This window comes from Nuphar pumila, chromosome 3, assembly GCF_984573655.1.
Source record: "Nuphar pumila chromosome 3, dmNupPumi1.hap1.1, whole genome shotgun sequence".
Taxonomy (NCBI): Eukaryota; Viridiplantae; Streptophyta; class Magnoliopsida; order Nymphaeales; family Nymphaeaceae; genus Nuphar; species Nuphar pumila.
Genome location: NC_143251.1, coordinates 137,184,790 through 137,199,205, shown reverse-complemented (window position 1 = coordinate 137,199,205; position 14,416 = coordinate 137,184,790).

Sequence of the window (14,416 nt, the reverse complement as noted above, 5' to 3'; positions counted from 1 at the left end):
GAGGATAGAAACACAAGCATCCACACGAACAGGAAAAAATACACAATTTTTAAAGTGGTTCAGTCTAACAATGACCTATGTCCACGGTCTCTTTTCTATCTTTATTTCACTCAGAGAGGAAAGAGTCTCTCTTCATTTAAATAGACGTTTACATGAGAGAGATTATTAATCAAATTGAACCTCTTATGATTACATTCAGCTTTAGAAAGGAAACAATTTTTAATTACCTTGGAGACCATATTGAGATGTTGGGATGAAGGGAGAGGCATCTTCACCTCACTAGAACTCTTCATGTTACATCCTGAACTCACGTTGGACTATGAGTATGGACTCTTCACATTGGATCTTGAATTCACTTTGGGCTCTAATGAAGACCTTATAACACACTTTCTCAAGTCAATTTTCATGAGATTGAGCTTGTCTCCAAAGTAATTGAACTTAAGCCCTAATAGGGTCTTGGTGAGAATATGAGCAACTTGTTCTTGAGAAGGAATGAACTATACATCAATTTCGCATTTAAAAAACTTTTCTCGAATGAAGCAGTAGTCAATCTCAATATATTTGGTTCGACCATGAAACCTGTGATTTACACCAAGATATGTGTCACCCATAGAGCAGGGACCTCAGCAGGAATGCGTTCAATTCTGTCAACAATTGTTTGAGTCAAATTATCTCAAAGACGGCACACACAAGTGCTTTATATTCTGCTTCTATATTGGATCTAGAAACAATATGTTGTTTGGTTGAGCTCTAGGATAACATATTTGTTCTCATAAATGTCAAATAACTACTAGTAGACTTTCGATCATATGGCCATCTTGTCCAGTCAACATCAGAATATGCAAACAACTAAAGAGAATGAGACTTCTTGACCTTTAGACCCAAATTTAAGGTTCTCTTGAGATATCTCATAATTCATTTTGCATGGGCACAATGATCCTGACTTAGTTAATGCATGGATTAACAAGATTTGTTAACTGAATAGAGTATATCAGGTCTCGTAAAGGTGACATGCTGCAGAACTCTAATGATACACACAAACTTAAGATATATGACATTTCTAAAGATATCTACCCAAAATTTATGATCCAATGAGGCATGGAATAAAAGAGTCAAACATGTTTCAATATCATGTTTCTGTTTTTTCTCTACTACACCATTTTGTTCGAAAGTGTAAGGATAAGACAACCAACGTTTGATGCAATAGTCATTAAAAAACTCATAATTTTTTTACTGAGAAATTCTCCACCACCATCACAATGAAATATCTTTATTTGGCTTCCAGTTTGCTTTTCAACAATATTTTTGAAATTTATGAAACATGGTAAAACATTAGATTTCTTAACAAAAAAAAATCCATAATTTTTTGAGAAGTTATTAACAAGCAACAAATAAAATATATACCCTTCACGTGATGGCATCGATGCAGGACCCTAAAGATATGCATGAACCAGTTCTAGAGGAGCTTGGGCAAAAAAATCAACTTTAGCAAAAGGCAACTTGTGGATTTTGCTGATGGCACAAGATGAACATATATACCTCATATTCACTATTGCTCATAAATAAAATAGATTTATCTTTATCTAGTTTTTGCAAAACCTTAAAGCCAAGATGACCCAACCAACAGTGCTAAACTTCATCAGAAAATCTAAACTTATTATTACTAATTTCAACAAAACTAACTTCAAGGGACCGGTTATCTTCTTCATATTGTCTAACTGGCCATGAGTAAAGTTCTCCCTTACTCGGTCCTCTTAGGAGAGTAATCCCTCTCTATAGATCCTTCACACATAATTCATTAGCATCAAATTAAAATAAACAATGATTATCTCTAGTGAAGTTAGCTACTTACAAGAGCTTTTGCTTAATAGAAGGAACATGCAAAACTTCTTTTAACATAAAAAATTTATTTTCATATTGCAAAAGAAGATTACTTGTACAAAATAGGAAACTATGAGCCACTCCCAACCATGACACTATCTAATCTATGATGTTCACTATTGTTGGTCATGCTTTGATCCTCATATGTGACATTATGAGTGACTCCAATATTTGAATACCATGAGTTGTCATGCATATTATTTAAGGTCACAACTATAAAGGCCTTTGAGATATCATAGCAAGTGTGTGTCATGTGGTTCATGCATCCACGAAACTGACACACTACCTGGCCATCTCTCTAACCATCATCACATTGGGACACCCATGGCTCACCCTAATTTTTTCTTGCACTAGTATTTTGATATTTTGGAAGAATGGGTTAAATTGACTACCCCCGCTTCCACAGTGAGTGACTGTGGCCTTGACCACACCCTCTCTAAGAGAAGAAGGTTGTCGTAGACGTCTCAACTTGCAGAGAAGGTTTAGGATTCAACATTTAGAGTGTCTTCTTTTGATTAAGAAATAAAAAACTCACTAAATTTTGGGAGCTTATTAAGAGTAGAAGTGGTAATAGTAGTAATAAATCTCTCATGCTTTTGGGTTAAATCATTTAATGTATATTGAATCAAATCTCTATCAGAAACTGGTTCATCAACTGCACACAAGGAGTTCGCAAGAAACTTGACATAGTTTAAATATCCTACCATGCTGTCATTTTTCTTAACATTTTGAAGGTCACATTTTAATTGGAGAATCCAGAGACTCGAATGAGGTGCATAAGATTGTTCCAAGGCAATCCATGCATTTCACACAGGGGGATCTGAATAATTTTCCCCAGCACGACTTCAGTAGCAATGGCTTTGATCCAACTCAATATGAGTAGATCATCCCACTTCCAAACAATATACTCAGGATTAGTTAATTTTGAGGAGTTTACCTTCTCTTATGGATGTGTCATCGTCCATGCGATGCTCGTCGCAAAATTCAACGTAGTTTTCTTTTCTCCCTCGTCAGACTCCTGTTCAATTTTTAAGGGGTCACACAACGACGAGGGAAGCGTTGATCAGCGACCCACTGCCTGCGGGTTGACAGCAACAGCTACCCCCAGCGAAGGTTGGCGGTGATCACCGTCGGTGAATAGGGATGTCAAATTTCAGCTTTCAACTGGGGTTTTGGAGCCCCCTCCACCAACACTGGACCTCGATGGACGTCATGAGAATGATCATCATTTCTGTCTGCTTGAGGTCAGTCATTCATGGCTGTCGATGACTGTGGCTATGGCCAACCACAGTCGGCAGAGTAGGCCTTCCTGCATGGTGCCACCACCGGCAGTTTCTCCAGGTCCAATAGCAGTAAGCCACCAGAGGCCGACCGTCATTGTCGGTGGTTCAAAACGGCCCCTGGTGGGAGCCACTGCTGCCTGTATTTTAAAGGTGGTGGAAAGGGGGCAAAACTCCATCCAGAACCATTTTTTCATCGTTATAGCCATTGGAGGATGACCCAAGACGCTGACGACTGGTCTCGTCGGAGGCTGGTCGCTGCTGATGACATCTGGGGCCGACCATTGAAGGCGGAGGTCAAATGGATGCTCAGAGGGGATGGTACCTTGAGAAACCAAAGAATTTCAGTTTTCATGACCATAGTTTTATTTTTTTATGGCTACCACTACCAGCACCACTGCCGGTGGATGACTGTGGTCGTTGGCAGCCTGCCATCTAAGGTCGACCGTCACCAATGGTGCATGTTGTAACGCCCCAAATATTTAACTCAAAAATTTTGGAATAATTTTTTTTTCTAAAACCACAATGGAAATATTTTATTAATCCCTCGGTCAAATAATTTGGACGGGTTACAGGTGATAACACAAACTAAATATCATTAGGCGAATTAAAGCCTTGCCTTAAAATATTATAAGTCATAAATAATACAATTAATGAATTTAAAGTCAGAGTTCCTCAAAACATCCACATGAGATATGGTCTTATGGCACCGCCCGTAGCGACGACTGCAATTGCCTCGATATCTTTATTTGTTTCCTGAAAAATAATAATTTAGATGGAGTCAGACTACACTCCGTCTGAGTAAGAAGCATAATATCAATATGAATGTGCTCAGTGTCATATGTACAAATATATGTGCAACAAATTGATATAAGAAATGCCAAACATTCAAACAAGTTCTGAATGTACAGTTCATCCAATACAAACATTTCATGGTTTAATACATAAAGAAAAAATATTAATAAGTGACACATCATATTAATGAATCACATTTATGTTATAACAATTTTGAATGTAAAGGAAAGCATTACTAAGCTATGCATCACATGAATGAATCACAATCATATTATAATAAATGCAACATCAAGCATTATGTGTACTTAAAGACTCTCAAATGTGTTCTGACTTTATGTTTCTCTTGTTAATTACCCTGTCGGTATGCACAAACATTTGACATCGTAGTGGACCGAGACCACATGGGGGTCTGTTATACTTTTTCAACTAATACCCCATGTGACTAGCCGTACAGAGGCCCAAAGGAGACGGTTCACGACCGAGAGAGTACTCCTTAATGGCTAGAACTAGAAATAGGATGTACCCTATAAACTTCTATAGAAGACTTGGATCTACCACCTAAGACGTATTGGCAGTCCTAGTCCCTTAACTCCGAGGACTGGAGACCGGGCGAGACACCTAGATCTCGCAAAAATACAATTATCCCACGGATCTTGTAACACCTACCCTCTCCAAGGTAGACCATGGGTCCAGTAACATACATCGTCTTTCAGGTATACCCAGAATCCTAGGAAACCGGTAACATATACCATTTTTAGCTATACCCAGAATCCTAAAAAAATGGTAACATATACTGTCTTTCAGGTATACCCAGAATCCCACAGTTAGGTTATATGTGTATATATTAAATCTTGTTTATTTCTTTTGTGAGAGTCATTGCACTACAAGGGATTTTTAAAATCCCAAACCTACACTCGGGGTGATCAAGTGTATGCACATTACCAACCTAGGGTATATTAGGCACCAACAACAATTCTTAGAATCATAGGCTCATATATGAGTTGAGCACCTGTGCATGAAATATTCAATTTTATAAGTCTGGGTGTATGTATTGTGCCCCATTGGTCTTTTTTGACCACATGTCCTCATGGGTAAAACACACAGGTACAGGTATCACATCATTTCATCATAACACATGCATAGCTTGCCACACATAGAAATCTCATAAGTGCTCGGGTGACACTATGAAGGTTCCGTGGAACCACATGCTTAGTTTCGCACTTTAGTATACTCATGACTCTGAAGTTTTTATACTATGAAAATATCAAATACATGTATTTAACAATAGGCAGTTTATCCCCTGAACATGGTCATGACATTCATATGTGAATCATATACCAAATTTACAAGTGAAACAAATAGCATTATTGATATCTCATTCTTTTGCAAAGCTCAGTAATAACATAACATTTTGTTCATGTGCATACGATAAAAAAATTGCATTTGCGACAATATACACCAGCACAACCATTCCAAAACCAAATGGATAAACAATAAAATAGTGTTCTTGTATCATTTTACCGGGTTTCCAAATAGAACAACCACCCTGTTGAGTACGCAAGACCCTCTTTTCAGGATTTCAATCCTATAACTTATTTTTATATTTAATAAACATTTTATAACTAGAACCATGGTCATGCCCTTCACATGTAGAAGATATATAATCTCATGCGTTTGATGGATCAGAATCTATGAGACTCGATCCTGCTTGATAAATTTCTAAAGTAAATACAATTGAACTAACCTTATAGTTCTTATGTTACGGGTTTCAGAAACAAATATTCAATGAAGTAATACATTTTCTTGAAAATTGCAAATGGAACTAACTTTGCAAATATATTCTCACATTTATTATTTTGCATGAAATGATACCCAACACTATCATCTTTTTTTTCACCTTTTTCTATGTCACGATCAAGATCTAGTATTCTTGATATGAATATAGTTGAATTTATGACTATTCCATCACATGTGACAATTTAACAATCATTGTTTGTGATAATTTGGCATTGGCCGTTGAGACCTATATAAATATATTTCATCTTGAATATATATACTTTATATTCTATATTTTATTTTCTCTTTTTCTTTTGAAATGTAAGCTGGGTTAAGCAGACCCTTACCAGTTATGCAACTATGCTATTGGGGTTTTAACCTGCAACGTCATATCACAAGAAGACGTGCACCAGCTGCTCATACCAGACAAGCCTGTCCTGCATGACCAACTAATATGATTGTGCATCAGCAGGACAATGACTATGCTGCCATCCCTTTGCAGCCGGCTAAGTTGGCACACCCAGCCAACCCGCTATGGGCAGTAGTGCCAGCTATTGAGGTGTTGGCAATGGCTAAGATCAAGATGTACCCAGCCGACATCGCACCGTAGTTGTTGGCTACCTGCAACAGTAACTAGCAACTGGAGCGTAGGCAGACCTTCGGTCTATTGTAACTTGAATTGTGACAGCAAAACAACATCACTGACAGGGTGGTGCGCATCCTGTCGCACACGCCTTCCCAGTTTTGGCTGAATTATACCGAACCAGTTAAACCCACTCATGCATGATACTCAACCACACTATTCAGATCAAACTCACACTATTTACTAAGATCAATTAATAATTTGTAGATCAGAAGATGATGTCATAACATAAAATCACATTGTGTCTTTCCAATCAAAATTAAATATGCAGTCTCAAGATTGTATCATGTACTGATAACGAACAAATCAATATGTTGTCACTAGACCTTGTCATATTATACATCTAATGAATCAAAATGACTGTTTATCAAATAGTTAAAATTTATAGTAACCGTTGGCAACCTTCAACATGTTCAACTCAAAACAAAATAATTTTTTTCAGCTATATGCAATAAATAATAGATTGGTCATATGTGTGAAATCTGATTTGATTCATAAAAGGACACAGCGAAATTAACTATGTAAACTTATCATGTAATGAATAATCATATGATCAACCATACTATATATATATATATATATATATATATATATATATATATATATATATCCTCAGTTGTATGCAATAAATACAGAATAGTCATATGCATGAAATATGATTCATTTCATAAAAAGAAATAAAGCAAAATTAACTATATTAACCGATTATATAAGAATGCTCATAGAATCAAACAAGACTATAATATTTGTTTTTCAGTTGTGCCATATGCATGAAATCTGATATTCTTTTTTATAAATAGAACCAATCGAACTCAGCTATTTGAAATAAATACAACACTACATCATGCATGAGATCTGATAGTTTTTTTTTGCAGCATGCACAAAAATCCATAGGCTAGGAGTCAAGCAGAACCGACTGCCATGTGTGGAATGCTACCGTGAGTAGCAACCATGGTTAGCAGAGTGTCGCATGCCCTGCTGCAACCTGTTGCGCTCGGGTCAGTGACCAAGTCTGTCCATCGCTTGTCAAGTTGGGTCAAACCAACCTGGTATGTTCCGATCCGACCAGTCTGTCCTGGGTCAGTTCAAGGAAAGGGGCTGAGGCCATGCTAGCCCCAGTCCATTCACTACATACCCACACACCACACAATTTTATTTTCTTTTGAAAGTACAGACGTGTATACACAATTGATTAATATCATTCTCAGATCTGGAACCAACATGAATTACTTGCATTGGAATTCAATAACCATTTGGCTGAACAAAAATATGTGACCAATTTATTGAACCCAATACTTCCCCAAAGAATATAAATTAACCCATACGTTGATAAGGTACTCAGACTTTGAATCTCATCTGAATTAACATCGATGCTCAGGGATTGAACTCATATCTAATGTGCTTAAGCAATAGCAGTCATTCATCCATATGTTCAGATCTAGAATCAAACGTTCAAATTTCTTTAATGACACTAACATTAAAATATGACATCATCAAATTTTGGTTGAATCATAAAAAACTTTTATATTCTTTTGGTGCCTTTAAAATCAAACCATATAACAACATATACTTGATTTTAACATCATGAAATAATAACCATGTACCGAGCCTACTCAAGTTCTTAAATCGTATTTGAAAAAAGGAAAAAAATGGATACACCTATAGAAAAACTAAATCGATCACAACGCCATAAAATAAACGGTCATCGTTAGATTAACCATTCGAATTCTTGAATAGAAATCTATTTTCTATTATTCTTAAATTAGAGCATATGAAAAACAATATTATAGTTTTAGATTCGCACCCATAGTGTCATCCACCTCACCAAGTCAAGGTGGTTTGATGCACGTACAAGGGATGCATCCAACCTAGTCTCATAAGCTGGTTCATTCTCTACGTGAAATGGTCAAGGACCCCTAATCTATACGTGACCTTCATCAAAATGGTTAGCATGGATTTATGTGCTGAAAACATATGTTTTCATGCATATCATCGACAAGATGCAATATACTTGTGCTATAGGGCATCAAACACACCCATAAAGATATAGTACCCCTTACCTCGATATGCCTTGACAAAATCTGGTATTGCTTTCCTTGATGCTTCCTTTAATTCCGGTTGGAGTCCCTCGTAGGGTGAGCAAAACTAATGGAGATTCAGGAGGGTTTAGAGAGAAGAGATAGAGAGAGAGAGAGAGAGAGAGAGAGAGAGAGAGAGAGAAACAAAATCACGTTTCACAATTTTTTATAATGAGAGACCTCCCCCTATTTTATCTCCTTTGGGTAGAAATTTCTAACTTTTTTTGAAAAACTAAAAATCGTCCAACCAATTCACATTTTCTCCTTTTCTAAACTCTAATCCAAATGTACGATGTTGCCCTTCTTCCTTCATGCACATTTGGTCTGTCAAAACTGTTTTCTTTCTTTTTATTGTGCCCTCCATATACTTGTGGTGCAAGCTCCTCATAAAATCGTGGAGGGTGGGAGAGATTGTTGCTATTTTAAAACTTTTAGCAAAAGCAAGTGGTAACTTCTCATGTTACCATTTGCTTTTAGAGTAGATAAAACGTGGGGCTAGGGTTTTAACATTTTTTTTTGTAAAAAGCTATCACAACACAAAGATATAAAAGTCTATATGCAATGGTGGGTTTTGAACCAAGGTCCATCACCAAAGAGGCAACAAATCTTTCCACTGCACTATGTTATTTTTCATTACAAAGAGTGTATCTTTTAATTTATTTATACTCGTCTAAGCTTCTATGTATTTTTGTAAAAAAAAAACATATTTTCTCAAAAAATGTGCATGTGAGCCTGGTGGAATTTGAACTCAAGTTGCCTCACAACTAGCCAATACACCTCATCACAACACCACTTTACATCTTGTTGTATTATTGATCTTCGTTAATTCATTTATATATGAATAGATTTTCACACGGATCTCAAATTCGAGTTGGATCTAAAATATACTTTAGATCTTCTGAACTCTCTAACTAGATTTTTGGATCTTGATTGAGATTCAACCATATTTGGATCCATTATGATCCAATTGAATTCTAATTGGATTTTGGATCCATCAAAGATCTGATCCACTCATCCTAATCGAATTCAATTCTTGGATCCATTTGATCTTATTGGAATTCAAGATCCATTTGGATCAAATCCATATCATATTATCGTATTTATTTTGAAGAATTTTAATATTTGTTTATTTCGATAATTATCAAAATTTTTGCAGGTTTTACACATGTGGTTGGCCCTGGTGTCAACGGGTGTGGGTTGAGGAAACATGGAACATTTCCCTGTTACCTAACTCAAGCATTATGTTGCTCAGTCGTCGGTGGACGGTTGTGGTCGTCGACAACATAGGTCGACTGCTAGTGGTAGCTGAAGGCAACATAGGTCACTAGGAAAGAGGGCATAACCCCTCTGCAAACAAAAAAAAATTGTTCAGGAAGATGGGCAGTTAGGATTCACTGTAGCATTGTAGCTATAGTGAATCTTGTTTTGGTGGACTCGATCCAGACCCATACCCAATACATTGAGTTCCAGGTGGATTCGAGTCCGGGCTGCATCGGTGCCTCTGTCCTGGACCCGAAACCCATTACATGGTTTCCAGGTGGACCAGGTCAGACACCGTCTTGTTAGACCCAGTCTAGGACCCAAACTCATTTTGGGGTTTTCAGGTGGACCAAGTTTGAACCCACCTTAGAGAGACCCGATCCAAACCCAGACCTAGTAAGTGGGTTCCTGATGGATCAATTTTGAGTCCCAAACTAGGAAACCCGATCCAGACCCAGACTTGTTATGGAGTTCCAGGTGGATCGGGTTTGAGCCTGTCTTGGCAGGACCTAATTCAAACACAAACTCATCGACGAGACCGAATGAATCAAGTCTGCACCCGACCCGACGGGAACCGATCCGAGACCCAAACCCATTAGGATTCTGGGTAGACTAGGTTTGAGTCTGACCCAGTCGAACCCGATCTGAGACCCAAACCTATTGGGGTTCTAGGTAGACTGGGTCTAAGTTTGACGTGGTTGGACCCGAACCTGTTGGGGTTTCGAGTCTAAGTCAAACCCGCTTTGAGACCCAGACCTGTTGGGGGTTCTGAGTACACCGAGTCTAAGTCTGACACGATTAAATCCTGACCCATTGGGGTTCCAAGTGGACTGGGTCTGAGTTCGACCCGATCAGACTCAGACCCGATACGAGTTTTAAGTAGACCGGGTGTGTATCTGAACCGGCTAGACCTGGTCCTAAAACCCAGACCCGATATTTAGGTTCTCGGTGGAGTGGGTCTGGTCTTGACCCATTGAGAACCAGTCCAACCCATTACTATTTTAGGGCGGACCGAGTCAGACCCTTAGGTCAGATTAGTTCCAGAACCAGACCTGATTAACTATATGACACCAAACCACTCTAGGAACCAATTCAGACCTTTTGGGATCAGTTTGGGCTATTCTCAAACTGGTTTCAGTCCTTTCAAAACCGATTCAGTGGTTTTTAAAATCGGTTTAAGGTTTTGAAATCAGTTCGGATGTTTATAAAACTGGTTCAGGTCATATAAGGTGTGTTTCATGTTGTTTTTGAGTTATCCATGATTATTTAAGCTTGCGATTATGAATAAATGCACTTTATTTGTGTTATGACATGTTTTACATATGCTTACGATAAAAGGTCCCGATCAACTCACTCTGAAAATCACCAAAGTGATCCAAGTTGTATTGATCGATGGTTCCTTCGACCGTGTTGAAATTGAAATTTGGTATTGCGATGATGTGTGAATTTATGAAACAATGATTGTTCACAATGGTAGCTCATTGTGTTTTAAATTCACACTAGGTATAATAGTAGGTTTGTACACAATCACATGAAGAATTATTATACCCAAAGGTACAATGCTGAATTCGCTTTGGTTACATGATCTGTTAGTTTCAATAATTGAAATCAATTTTTTGAGAATTGAGAAGGTGAAGCAGCTCATAGTATTATTGTTTTCACCAAAGTGGAATAATAATGATTCTATTATACTTGCCTTAGAAAATATGAATAATAAAATAGTCTCATGTTTGCTTTTTCAATATGAATCTCATATAGAGCGATTAATCTCTCACTCATACAGAGAATAGAACGGTCGCTCAGAAGGTTATCTATGAGAAGTGTGAGCACTGAGAAGGTTATTTATAAGAAGTGTGAGTGCTCAGAATGTTGTCTATGAGAAGTGAGAGTGCTTAAATAGTCTTAACTTGTTGCTTTTGTAATCACGAGTGATTGAGAATATTTGAGGTGTTATCTCTCACTGCAAGACATTGAAGAAATTTATAAAAGCTATTAAGGCAAAATTCATTGATTTAAATGAGACTTCGTCTCAGGCCATATGTATCAGAATCTTTATTATGGTTTATGGTATAGTAGACTCTATTAAGAGGCCACTAAAGATCTTATGTAATAATGAAGTTGTTGTATCCTTCTAGAATAACAACAAGCCCTCCACCTTATGTTGATGCATGGAGTTTAAGTACTTTGTTGTTAAATAAAGGACTAAGAATCATTTAATGTGTATTGATACAATCGGTACAAAGAAAATGACTACAAATACTCTTATTAAAGAGCGAGCACCGAGATTATATTTTAAACATGTAATGGGGATGGGTTCATTTGATTCCTTCTAATGTATGACAATACATTATGGTCATATGTAATCACATTTATAAAACTAAATTGATTGTCTATGATTTTATGCATTGTTGATTCTGTGTAAAGTATCTTTAATTTAGGAAGAAATAATAGTAGCATAACAATATTAAAATGACTAATAGAATAGGTTAGAGACCAACCTATTTATAAAGATATTTTTTACATACTAAACACCGAAAATAAATAATATTGTAGTATATGAAAACATGACATATCATATAGAGGTGTTCATCTCCATGATTCGTATCATTCATTCTGGTGATACAAAATAACATGTAAACTCATATAGAAATTAAATTGAGATAACGATATAAAACCTTGATAAAGTGTTTTTTCATGTCAATAGATTAAATGTGAGAATGTAGGATTTTGGATCAGATCAGATCCAACCTGGATGTGGCCCATACTGACATGATCACATCAAGGAACATACATGGGTGTGGTTCTTGGGTTTTGAGAGTTACAGGATAGTTATGACTTCTCATAATTGTCCATTTATGCTTATTAAGGACCTCCACTGGTGTCCATTATAGACCTCCACCAAATCTTTCTACAAATAGGAGACCCATAGTGGTGGGAAGAGTGCAACATACGTGTGTGATTTTTCACTGTTTTTGGGTTCAAACGGTCCTGCTCACCTCTTGACATTCTGGCATAGGCTCATTGTGGGCGTAGATTGGTTGAGGAGAACACCAACCACCTGCATATGGTAAGTGGTCATTCCGTGATCCATTTTAAGCCAACAATTTAAGCATGAATTTATTCCAAGTGAATACTTCAGGTGAGATTTTTGTTAAAGCGCATTTCAATAAATCTAACTGTAAAGCTTTTGCATATATTGGCCAAACAACATCATAAAAAGTCGGGCCCTGCTCACTTGAAGAGGCATGGTCCAAGCCCACTTTGTCTACTATAAGTGGTACCATGCAGTATCTTTCTAGTTGTCCATGTTTTAAATCGTTCTTTGTTGTTTAATTTCAATGTCAATGCGGTCCTTATCAAGCATTGTTCCATTTAAGTACTATCAGTATGTTAGTATTTTGTACAGGCTTTAGACTAGATAAGGCATTAATATATTCTAAAGAGAAGGGAACGAAAGAAAATAATGATGTCAATTTATTTTTTGTTACCTTATATATATATATATATATATATATATATATATATATATATATATATATAGAGAGAGAGAGAGAGAGAGAGAGAGAGAGGGGGGGGCTTAGGTGCTTGTGATACGTGTTTGATGGGTTTTTTAGTTTTTTTTTGTTTTATATTTAAATTCTGACCATAAGGATGTGATATGTACTTGATTTTATAGGGATCAGCTCTTGAAGTGTTCCATTTTCACACATGGGTTGGTTTTTATAAGGTTCAAAAAATCAATGGTACAAATCTTTATAAATTTTTGAGGTTCAAAATATCATTTTTTTCATCCATTGCTCGTAAATTGACCATGCCCAACACATTTATGGGATCAGAACTACTAAAAAAAATACCAAAAGAGCATAAAAACCTTTCAAACACTTATCACAAGTACCTAATGTTCAAGCACCTATGCTTTACTATATATATATATATATATATAGTAAAACAATTAACGCGGTCAAAGACCATCGCTAAATATCCTATTACAATACAATCGGACGTGCCTACGCTGGGAACATCCGATTTTCGTTCGACAATTGCCTGACCACTGATATCGGCAATCATGTGTGTGTATATATATATATATATATATATATATATATATATATATATATATATATATATATATATATATATATATAGTAACCGCTAACATCGAACTCCCGTCAGACACGCATTACTGAGCAGTAGGCATTGTTTTTTAGTCTAGGTCAAATCGCAGAAATTAGGGTGTTCACTATTACGCCCAATGGTGTATATATATATATATATATATATATATATATATAGAGAGAGAGAGAGAGAGGGAGGTGTAACTTGCAAACCATTTCTCTTAGACCGTCCCAACTCTTTTAAAATACATATTTGCTTAATTTAATCTTTTATTTTAGTGTGAAAAAAAATTGTGATTTGATTTGATTAGTCCAAATTAAGTTCCATCTATTATTCAATGTGAAAAAAAATGATTGGATTTGGTTGTGTTATTCTTAATATGCACGCATGTATATCAAGCCTTACCGATATGATCTACATGATTTGGTTAGTAAAGAACATGTTGGGACATTGAATTGATATATAGAAGATGAATGGTGGGACGCACTCATCCTCGATGCGTTTGTGTGTTGTGCAAGAGAGCTCCACGGCACTCTTTCCCTGGACAGGTGTTTGACCACTCCCGATGGTAACCATTATTACCGGAA